Source organism: Pelobates fuscus, chromosome 1, assembly GCF_036172605.1.
Source record: "Pelobates fuscus isolate aPelFus1 chromosome 1, aPelFus1.pri, whole genome shotgun sequence".
Classification (NCBI taxonomy): domain Eukaryota; kingdom Metazoa; phylum Chordata; class Amphibia; order Anura; family Pelobatidae; genus Pelobates; species Pelobates fuscus.
Window position 1 is genome coordinate 21,562,468 of NC_086317.1, and position 12,260 is coordinate 21,574,727.

Sequence of the window (12,260 nt, forward strand, 5' to 3'; positions counted from 1 at the left end):
TAACACAGAGTGTATCCGGATATTATAAAGATTGTAACACACAGTAACACAGAGTATCCGGATATTATAAAGATTGTAATACACAGTAACACAATGTATCCGGATATAAAGAAAGCTGCATTTATTCTTATTATGTATTTTATATCTATATATTTTATAATTTAGAATACATTTATACAGTGTATTGAATTATAGCAGAACAGCTGAAATTTAAAAGCATTTTTCAAAAAACAGGGCTCGTCCGGGATTTGAACCCGGGACCTCTCGCACCCGAAGCGAGAATCATACCCCTAGACCAACGAGCCGCTTGCTAAGGCTGTCTGGAAAGTTTAGCTCTTTAACTCGTCATGTACCGGCTCAGTGACGTCACCTCCTTTTCCACCATGTTGGTACACCCTGTGATTAGGGGCTGTGTGATGTCCGGAGATCAGGATGGAATGACCGGGTGTGGGCGGGTGGCGGTTTCTGAATGGAAGGAGCGGCGGTGGGAGCGATTTATAGGCTCCTGCACGGCTGAGCGCACTGGATTGGGGAGAGCTGGGAATGGGAGCACCAAGATGGCCGATTACTGGTAACAGAGTATGGGGACCTCACTATGGGGGGACACCAAGATAAGGGGGGGCACAGACACAGTGAGGGGGGCACTAAGATAAGGGGGTGCACAGACACAGTGAGGGAGCTCTGGGAAAATAAGGGGGTGCACAGACACAGTGAGGGAGCTCTGAGAAGATAAGGGGGGCACAGACACAGTGAGGGAGCTCTGAGAAGATAAGGGGGCACAGACACAGTGAGGGTGCTCTGGGAAGATAAGGGAGTGCACAGACACAGTGAGGGATCTCTGGGAAGATAAGGGTTGCACAGACACAGTGAGGGAGCTCTGGGAAGATAAGGGGGTGCACAGACACAGTGAGGGTGCTCTGAGAAGATAAGGGGGTGCACAGACACAGTGAGGGAGCTCTGGGAAGATAAGGGGGTGCACAGACACAGTGAGGGAGCTCTGGGAAGATAAGGGGGGCACAGACACAGTGAGGGAGCTCTGGGGAGATAAGGGGGTGCACAGACACAGTGAGGGTGCTCTGGGAGAGTGTAGGGCTAAATAGAGATAAGATAGTCTGTGGTGGTTATGGTGGCAGGAGTCCCCTGTTAACATCTAATATTATGGATGCCCTCGGGTGCCTGTGGTGATAACACTAAAGTGAAGCCCCATTTCCTTCTAGTAATATCGTTTTGTTTCACAACATTTAATATTGCATTGCACATTTTTTCCAGTTCAACTATATGCGCCTAAAATGTGGAAATTCCTACTGAATTACGTAATAAATGTGGTTTTCAGATGAATGCTTTCTTTTACCTGTCTGTATTATTGAATGCGTGCTTTGGATGCTAGATATTCACCATCTTTTTCATGGTTGGTATTTTCACATGCTAAAAAAGAAAAGTATCGAACCTCAAAAATGTTGTTAAAGGATTACTCCACTGTGGCGAAACCAGCTTCGCCACTGTGAACTGGAGAGGCCTGGCTGCTAGCCTCCTGCCCTGCGACTACGGCCCATGGACATATTGCTCTATAAACACTATATTTGGGCATGTAATAATTTATATTGCTGCTACTGGCCCTTTAAAATCAGCGATGGACATATTGGGACTTTTGGGACTAATGTCCCTTTAAGACTTTGTAACATATCACAGTAATACTGTCTTAAATATTATGTAGGTATTTATGTGTTCAGTTAAACTGGGGATATGTAGAAATGGGTGTTTTATGTGTTAAATGTATCAGTATGTAAGTTTATGTCTTTTACTGTCTTTTTGCAACCATGTGGTTAATGGAGTCTGACTCTAGTCCTAGATAATTGGATTACTTCTCCAATTATCTCCAGGGCAGAAGGGAGGAAGCCGGGATGCATTGTGGGGGATGTTTTACTTCTGTTTGAGCCAGATTGTGCCATGCTGCAAGCCAGGGCCCAAAAGATACTTTTAGTAACTTTTAAACCCCTGGTCGGATTCATGCCATTTTTTAATATGTTGTTCCCCTGAATGGATTGATTGTGGATATGTATTTTTATGTGAATGTGATGTATGGTTTTAAAGTTATGAAAGTTGTGTAAAAGTATATTTTACTCTGTATGCATAATGGGATTATGTGTCACACTAAGGGGAGGGGATGTGTGGGAGGTAACATCTATGTCATTGGTTCTTTTATGCCTCCCCCTGGGTGTGGCCTGTATGTGTGAGTTGGAAATAAAAGCCAGACTGGGTGTCCCAGTCTAGAGTTCTTGCTTAACCCTCAAAGCGATGTGTCGTCTCGGTCTTTGGGGGAATGGGATTGTATGCTGACTGCCAAGAGTGTAAGCCGATGTCTGCTTTTCTTGTTCAGCTGTTCCAGTGTTCGTGTGGTTCCAGTCGGGAGAATGGTGTTTGCAGTAGCTGCCTGTGCATCTGGAAAGGGGATTATCGCCTAAACTGGGTTTTATCCTCTTGTAAGTGAAACGGTCCGTTACAATTGGTGGCAAGCGGCGGGATCGTTCCTACAACCAGAGGGACAGCTACAGACAACACCATTTCTGGATTACAAATTGAGGGCAACGCTAGTATCCGTACAGCGACCCTATCTACAAAGGAAATCAGGAAAATGGAAGGAGACAGAGTCGCAGCTGCTGCAGCCCCTCCGAGGGAGAAGGAGGAATCCAAGTTTGCCAGGGAATATAGGAGCAGGATGGCTCTATTCTCACCAGCCCGAGCGGAGCGGATGGCAGACCGGGTCTACAACGATGTACAGGCGTACCTCATGCTGCGAACGACGCAGAGGAACCAACAAGCTGCGGGATTGTTCCCACAGCCAGAAGGACAGCTACAGAACACAAATTCCTTGGAGTTACAAATTGAGGGCAACGTTAGCATTCGTGCAGCGCCCCTGGCAGCAGAGGTATCCAGCGACTTGGAGCAGACAAGTATGGAAGGCTCTGACGCTGAAGATGATTTTATGGCCAAGGTGAGGCAGCAAGTGGCCCAGTATGGGGGTTATATATCCATGGACACATTCCAGGGGATCTGGAACCAGGTCATGGCTGAGCAAAACTCAAAGATGGACGAAGAGTATGATGAGCAGGAAGAGTGGTACAGCAGCAGAGTAGAGGCTGCATCCGAGGAGGTTAGCCGCCCCCCCCCGAGGCGGCAGGAAGAACCCGAAGTAGGGGTCCTCATAGATTGGTCCTATGAGGAACCACAACAGGCAGGTGGAGATGGGACCGAGGTCTCTCTACCGGCCCTACAGGGATGCTGGGCAGTCGGCCCAGATCCCCAGCGGCAGTGTGTCACCCAGGGAGCTGATGGTGTCGTCCATCCTCCCCAGCGGCAGAGTAAGTCCCAGGGAGCTAAAGGTGTCGTCCTTCCTCCCCAGCGGCAGTGTGTGTCCCAGGGAGATGAAGGTGTCGTCCTTCCTCCCCAGCGGCAGGCTGAGTTACAGGGGGCAGAAGTTGTTGTTCCTGCCCCCCAGCAGAAAAGTGATATGCCAGGAAGGCAGTGTGAAGTAAAGGGAGAGGAGAGCAGCGTCCTCCCTCCCCAGCGTCAGTGTGTGTCTCCGGGAGCTGATGGTGTCGTCCATCCTCCCCAGCGGCAGGCTGAGTTACAGGGGGCAGAGGTTGTTGTTCCTGCCCCCCAGCAACAAAGTGATGTGCCAGGAAGGCAGTGTGAGGTGAAGGGAGAGGAGAGCAGCGTCCTCCCTCCCCAGCGGCAGTGTGTACCTCAGGGAGCAGAAGGTGCAATCCTTCCTCCCCAGCGGCAGTGTGTACCCCAGGGAGCAGAAGGTGCAGTCCTTCCTCCCCAGCGGCAGTGTGTGTCTCCGGGAGCTGATGGTGTCGTCCATCCTCCCCAGCGGCAGGCTGAGTTACAGGGGGCAGAGGTTGTTGTTCCTGCCCCCCAGCAACAAAGTGATGTGCCAGGAAGGCAGTGTGAGGTGAAGGGAGAGGAGAGCAGCGTCCTCCCTCCCCAGCGGCAGTGTGTACCTCAGGGAGCAGAAGGTGCAATCCTTCCTCCCCAGCGGCAGAGTGTACCCCAGGGAGCTGATGGTGTCGTCCTTCCTCCCCAGCGGCAGTGTGTACCCCAGGGAGCAGAAGGTGCCATCCTTTCTCCCCAGCGGCAGTTTGCCATCCAGAGAGAGGAACTTGTTACACCCTCTCTCCCACGGCAACCTAACCCACCAAGGGGAGATGTTAAGCCCCACAACTGTGCAGATGGGACCGTAGTCTCTGCACTTACAGCACAAGGGATAGGGCCGGTCGGTCCTGTTCCCCAGCCTCAGTGTGATGGATCCAAAGGGGAGACAGTCGGTCTCCCCCTCCGGCAGTCGAGCTGTGCACCTAAAGGGGAGACAGCCAGTCTCCAGCAACCAGGCGCCCACCAGACTACTCCCGTGGTAGTGCTGGCAACAGGACAGAGTACCGCTGGTCTCTGCCCCCTCAGCAACCCACCAAGGCAGCCTACCCGTCTCCCACCCAGCAGTGGTGAAACACCAGAACTTGGACAAAATCCTTCCTCACCCAGATGTAGTAACCGGTTAGTGTGGGTGGGCTGCTCTGTTATTTCTGTTTCGTGGGTGGGTTGCTGGACTAACCAGGGCACTGACCGGCAGAAAGTCAGGTACCCTGTTAGTCTAATTGGCAAAGGGGAGAAATGTGGCGAAACCAGCTTCGCCACTGTGAACTGGAGAGGCCTGGCTGCTAGCCTCCTGCCCTGCGACTACGGCCCATGGACATATTGCTCTATAAACACTATATTTGGGCATGTAATAATTTATATTGCTGCTACTGGCCCTTTAAAATCAGCGATGGACATATTGGGACTTTTGGGACTAATGTCCCTTTAAGACTTTGTAACATATCACAGTAATACTGTCTTAAATATTATGTAGGTATTTATGTGTTCAGTTAAACTGGGGATATGTAGAAATGGGTGTTTTATGTGTTAAATGTATCAGTATGTAAGTTTATGTCTTTTACTGTCTTTTTGCAACCATGTGGTTAATGGAGTCTGACTCTAGTCCTAGATAATTGGATTACTTCTCCAATTATCTCCAGGGCAGAAGGGAGGAAGCCGGGATGCATTGGGGGGATGTTTTACTTCTGTTTGAGCCAGATTGTGCCATGCTGCAAGCCAGGGCCCAAAAGATACTTTTAGTAACTTTTAAACCCCTGGTCGGATTCATGCCATTTTTTAATATGTTGTTCCCCTGAATGGATTGATTGTGGATATGTATATTTATGTGAATGTGATGTATGGTTTTAAAGTTATGAAAGTTGTGTAAAAGTATATTTTACTCTGTATGCATAATGGGATTATGTGTCACACTAAGGGGAGGGGATGTGTGGGAGGTAACATCTATGTCATTGGTTCTTTTATGCCTCCCCCTGGGTGTGGCCTGTATGTGTGAGTTGGAAATAAAAGCCAGACTGGGTGTCCCAGTCTAGAGTTCTTGCTTAACCCTCAAAGCGATGTGTCGTCTCGGTCTTTGGGGGAATGGGATTGTATGCTGACTGCCAAGAGTGTAAGCCGATGTCTGCTTTTCTTGTTCAGCTGTTCCAGTGTTCGTGTGGTTCCAGTCGGGAGAATGGTGTTTGCAGTAGCTGCCTGTGCATCTGGGAAGGGGATTATCGCCTAAACTGGGTTTTATCCTCTTGTAAGTGAAACGGTCCGTTACATCCACCCAAAAACCAGCATTTTAATTAAAAAAAAAAAACACTCTTTATGGCTGTAGCCAGGGGCGTATTAGCCGCGAGGCAAACAAGGCATTTGCCTTGGGCGGCATTTTCCAGGGGGCGGCAAAAAACGCCGCCCCCAAATGCCCAGGGCAAATGTCTTGTTAGCCTCGCGGCTAACTGACATGCTGGGCGGCCGGCGAGGGAGCACTTCCTCTGAGCCCTCTGCTCAGCTCCCTCGCGCGCCGCCCGCAGAGTGAGGCTGGAAGGCGGAGCCGGAATATGACGTCATATTCCGGCTCCCAGTCTCACTCTGCGGGCGGCGCGCGAGGGAGCTGAGCAGAGAGCTCAGAGGAAGTGTTCCCTCGCCGGCCGCGCCGCCCAGCAGCCACTGGACCACCAGGGAAACACACCTCTGCAGAGACACCCCCCCCCCAGCATTCCCAAAGGTAAGGAGGCTGGGGGGGGGGGGTGTTTAAATAAATTAATTTTTTTTTTTTAATGTGGGTGAGTGTGTGAGTGTGAGTGTGAGAGTGAGTCTGTGAGTGTGAGAGTGAGTCTGTGAGTGTGAGAGTGAGTCTGTGAGTGTGAGTCTGTGAGTGTCTGTGAGAGTGTCTGTGTCTGTGAGACTGTGACTGAGAGTGACTGTGAGAGTGTCTGTGTCTGAGAGTGTGACTGTGACTGAGAGTGACTGTGAGAGTGTCTGTGACTGTGAGAGTGTCTGTGACTGTGAGAGTGTCTGTGACTGTGAGAGTGTGTCTGACTGTGTGTGTGTGTGACTGTGTGTGTGTGTGTGTCTGTTAGTGTGTGTGTATCTGTCAGTGAATGTGTGTGTGTGTATTTAGAATGCGGGGCGGGGGGAAGGGTTGGGTGGGGTGGCGCGGGGGGGGGGGGGGAGGGGGGCGCCTGATTTTGTCCTGCCTAGGGCAGCACAAAACCAGAATACACCACTGGCTGTAGCAAATACAAAAAATACCAAAACGGCAATCTACAATACAACAATGAGAATAGACATAGGGCAATATTGTTTGCAAAAGTTATGGGTTAATGGATAAGAATGATTTGCACTCACAAACCCAATTTGATTGTAGGCATATCACTAGAATCAATGTAGCGACTTCAGGACCTTGGAACCTCAGTAGCATGCATAGGAAGAATAGAAAATAATAATAGTGCAGAGTATCTCAGTAAAAAATATACATTTTATTAATATCACACTTACAGAAACGAAGTGTCAAATAGGCACATCAGGTGGAAACACTTTGATCCGAAATCCACAAGAACAGAACAGCCAAATAAAACAACATAAAAAAATATATAAATAGCTAAATACTCTGTACACTAAAAAAGCCCTACGCGTTTCGTTCAGGGTTGAACTTCCTCAGGGGCAAATGTCCAGATGCTGTCCTTTGCAAGCATAATATGGAGTGCCAAATTTCTCCTTTTTAAGTTCGTTTTCGGCGCGAAGTAAACAGCCGTGCGCCATACTTCCGGGTTCGGTGCACTTCCGGTTACGCTTGCGTTGCGTTCCGGAATTGGTAACCAAGCCTCGTTTTGGTTTTCATCAGTAAGGACGGCCAGCCTTGCGTTCCATATGCGTTCCAATGCTCGAAAACGAGCAGAAAGTCCCCAAAGTAAAAAACCACAATAAATAAACAAATTAAATAATCAAACAAAGGTAAAATACCAGTATAAAAGAATAAATAGGAATAGGCAAACAAACCAAAATGCAATAAAATTAAGTAAATATAATAAATAAAATCACAGAAAACAAACCAAATCAAAATCTACATTTAACCCATTCGGTTTCAAGGTTTTTAACGTATGTATCCAATACCCCTCTCTCTTCCTTAAAGCCATCATGAGGTCACCACCTCTTTCATTTAAAGTAACTTGTTCTATACCTATACAACTTAAGGTGTTAAATTTAAAAGAGGGGCAATTGTTGCAGTGCACTGGCACTGAGTGTGTTAACAAACCATTTTTTATGTTGTTTCTATGTTCTTGAAGTCTTATTTTTAATTTTCTCCCAGTTCTGCCTACGTACTGCATCCCACACCCACAGGTAAGTAAATATACCACGTGGGTGGAGGAGCAAGACACCTTATTTTTAATTTTGAATTTGACTTTCGTCTGTGTACTAACAAAATCTTTAAATGTATTAAATTGATGGCTGCAGCTTTTGCACTTCCCCCAGGTGAAAAAGCCTCCCATATGGTTAGTTGAAGTTTTCCCAGATCGAAAAGTACTAGGGGCCAGAATTTGTTTTAGATTATTGCCCTTTCTAAAAATAACTTTGGGAGCTTGTGGGATTTGTTGACCTAGAAATTCGTCCTCGATGAGTAAACCCCAATGTTTTTTAATAATCCTTTGTATATCGAAAGCCCTTCCGTTATATTTGGTGTTAAAAGAAAAGTCGAAAATTGGATTTCTGGTGGTTACATCTTTATTTTTATCTTGGAGTAGATTGCTGCGGCTAATCTTCCCGACTCGATCGATTTCTGTGTCTAAAAATTCAGGGGAATAGCCCTTCTCCAAAAAACGTTTTTTGAGAATCTCAGATTGTTCGAAAAAGGAATCAAGATCACTACAATTCCTCCGTAACCTCACGAATTGACTTTTAGGGACACCTTTTAACCAATTTGGATGGTGTCCGCTTGTGGTGTCAATAAAACTATTGGAATCGATGGTCTTAAAGAATGTTTTAGTCTTGATCTCCCGCTCCTCAATATATATTGAAAGGTCAAGGAAATCAATACTATTGACACCTATTTTGGGGGTAAAAACCAAAGAAAGAGAGTTGCAGTTGACATATTCAAAAAAGTCATAAAGGAGATCCAAGGGGCCCCGCCAGATCATCAGGACATCATCGATGTACCTTCTCCAGAGCACCAAGTTTGCACCGAACGGGTTGTTAGACCAGATAAACGACCTTTCCCAACAATCCATAAAAATGTTGGCATAGCTCGGTGCAAACTTGGTGCCCATGGCTGTACCCTTAATCTGGAGAAAATATTCCCCATCAAAGCTAAAAAAGTTATGTGTAAGGATGAAACGAATAGCCTCCTCCAGGAAAGAACAAAAAGAAGGCTCTAATTCGATGTCTTGTATCAGATTACTCTTGACCGCCTCCACACCAAGATTGTGATCAATCACGGTGTAGAGTGAAGTCACATCCAAAGTGGCCCAGACATAGTCATCACCCCATTCAATACTTTCCAGTTCTTGAATGAGATGTTTTGTGTCCTTTAGATATGACAAAGCACCCTGAGCATATTTCTGAAGATGGAAATCGATATACTCAGAGAGCTTTGAAGTCAAGGAATCAATGCCACTTATAATCGGTCTCCCTGGGGGCTTAACCTTACACTTGTGAAGCTTTGGGAGAAAATAAAAAGTAGGTACCCTAGGGAATTCCGTAAAAATGAAGGAATAGGTGGATTCATCTATAGTGCCTGCTGTTCTAGCACTACATAGCATGTTTTTAAGATCTTGATTAAATTCATGATTTGGATTGGAGTTGAGTTTGGTGTATGTAAGATGATCATTTAGAAGTCTTAAAGATTCTTCAACATAATATTTTGTCGACATAACAACCACTCCTCCTCCCTTGTCTGCACTCTTTATAGTCAATTCACTTCTTTTACTTAAATTAATAAGGATATTACTTTCTCTCGAAGTGAGATTCTTATGTTTAACTCTCCTAGCCTGATCTCTCCCCAGTTTCTCGAAATCCCTAATAATCATCTTATTGAAGGCTTCAATCTGGCTTCCTCGGTCATTAGGACAAAATTTAGATCTAGGTTTAAATCTCTGAATCTCCCTATCTTTAGTAGGATTGGAGGAGGTATTTGAGAAACCTTCACTAGCTTTCTTAATGAAAAATCTCTTAATCGACATTTTCCTAATAAATTTCTGGGCGTCAATAAAAAGTTGGAAGCAATTTGGGGGTTCTTCCGGGACGAATTTCAAACCCTTACTCAGAAGGAGGATTTCTTGTAGTGTCAGGTTACATCCAGATAAATTAAAAACTCCAAGGCTTTCTTCTTGCTTTTTAGTTAAATTCCCACCCTTTCTCCGCTCAATCTCCTCTTCTTCCCCGGGATATGTTGTTCTCTGAGGGGCACAAACCGATTGGTTAGGGCAATTCTTGAGACCTTGGTGGAAAAAATTCTGGAATTTCCCCCTTTTTTCGGTCTTGCCCCTTCCCTAAAAAATTCCTGTCAGAATTGGAGTTCTGAGCGGTAGATCGGGTGGTATTCACCACACTAGCAAATGTATCCCTTTGTGGTCTAGGCAAAAGATGCACATTAGATGAACTTTCATTCCGTTTTCTCGGATTGGTTTGATTTCTTAAAGGTGTAGTCCATTTGGGTTTAGCCCCCATATGGTCACCCTTTCTTTGATTAGATCTTTCTCTATTTAAATTAAATTTACCATGATCCTTAAATTTAGATTTTCTATCGATTTTGTTTAATGTTGAATGGGTATTATTGATTTTATCTCGTTTATCTCTAAGATATTTCTTATTCTTAGTTTGTGCGATATTATCATCAAGTTTCTCTATCCTTTCGAACAGAACTTTTTCTTTCCTCTTGAAATCAGAGGTATTTTTATCAAAGGTATTAATATCAGCTAATTTCCCCATTTCATCAGAAACCACATTCAGGTTGTCTCTTTCAAAATCGATAATAATTTCCATAAGCGTCATAGAGCATCTCTCCAGTGCTATGTCCCAGCGTTCAATATGTTTAGATTTTTCTAATCCATTGGCAGGTCTTTTATCCAACCTTAAACCTCTTGGAATCAATCCCTCCTTGAGGTATGACTCCAAAAAGGATATCTCCCACCATTTTTTTGTCTCTCTAAATGAGAGTTTTTCTAATTTAAAGAAATAGTCATCTATGGAGGTATTATTTTCTAAATTCGTATTTTGATTATTAAAAAGGGACTGGAGCTTGGCTTCCCTTAGCTCCCTTAGATCTGAGAACATGCTCATGACGCTTTTCAAAAGGAAAAAAACCAATAAATAAGCAGTGTATTTGTGCAATAGAGGAAAAAACAGAAAGAATATACAACAGATAAATGCAAATACACCTGTGTGCAGATCAAAACACACACAGTGGGTAATAAGTGAGGGAGAACACACAAAAATTACCCTTAATTAGAAAGTATTGTAGATGAAAGGACTCCTCTCATGTCCTCATAGCAAATACAAAAAATACCAAAACGGCAATCTACAATACAACAATGAGAATAGACATAGGGCAATATTGTTTGCAAAAGTTATGGGTTAATGGATAAGAATGATTTGCACTCACAAACCCAATTTGATTGTAGGCATATCACTAGAATCAATGTAGCGACTTCAGGACCTTGGAACCTCAGTAGCATGCATAGGAAGAATAGAAAATAATAATAGTGCAGAGTATCTCAGTAAAAAATATACATTTTATTAATATCACACTTACAGAAACGAAGTGTCAAATAGGCACATCAGGTGGAAACACTTTGATCCGAAATCCACAAGAACAGAACAGCCAAATAAAACAACATAAAAAAATATATAAATAGCTAAATACTCTGTACACTAAAAAAGCCCTACGCGTTTCGTTCAGGGTTGAACTTCCTCAGGGGCAAATGTCCAGATGCTGTCCTTTGCAAGCATAATATGGAGTGCCAAATTTCTCCTTTTTAAGTTCGTTTTCGGCGCGAAGTAAACAGCCGTGCGCCATACTTCCGGGTTCGGTGCACTTCCGGTTACGCTTGCGTTGCGTTCCGGAATTGGTAACCAAGCCTCGTTTTGGTTTTCATCAGTAAGGACGGCCAGCCTTGCGTTCCATATGCGTTCCAATGCTCGAAAACGAGCAGAAAGTCCCCAAAGTAAAAAACCACAATAAATAAACAAATTAAATAATCAAACAAAGGTAAAATACCAGTATAAAAGAATAAATAGGAATAGGCAAACAAACCAAAATGCAATAAAATTAAGTAAATATAATAAATAAAATCACAGAAAACAAACCAAATCAAAATCTACATTTAACCCATTCGGTTTCAAGGTTTTTAACGTATGTATCCAATACCCCTCTCTCTTCCTTAAAGCCATCATGAGGTCACCACCTCTTTCATTTAAAGTAACTTGTTCTATACCTATACAACTTAAGGTGTTAAATTTAAAAGAGGGGCAATTGTTGCAGTGCACTGGCACTGAGTGTGTTAACAAACCATTTTTTATGTTGTTTCTATGTTCTTGAAGTCTTATTTTTAATTTTCTCCCAGTTCTGCCTACGTACTGCATCCCACACCCACAGGTAAGTAAATATACCACGTGGGTGGAGGAGCAAGACACCTTATTTTTAATTTTGAATTTGACTTTCGTCTGTGTACTAACAAAATCTTTAAATGTATTAAATTGATGGCTGCAGCTTTTGCACTTCCCACAGGTGAAAAAGCCTCCCATATGGTTAGTTGAAGTTTTCCCAGATCGAAAAGTACTAGGGGCCAGAATTTGTTTTAGATTATTGCCCTTTCTAAAAATAACTTTGGGAGCTTGTGGGATTTGTT

The 12,260-nt window shown here is 44.4% G+C and overlaps 1 non-coding gene across 1 annotated transcript; it reads right to left on the reverse strand.

Annotated features, from left to right (window-relative positions):
* Window positions 1–233: 233 nt before the first annotated feature.
* Window positions 234–305, reverse strand: TRNAP-CGG (transfer RNA proline (anticodon CGG)). Its single transcript has one exon. It is a non-coding gene; the product is annotated as a tRNA-Pro (tRNA).
* Between the last annotated feature and the right edge of the window lie 11,955 nt (window positions 306–12,260).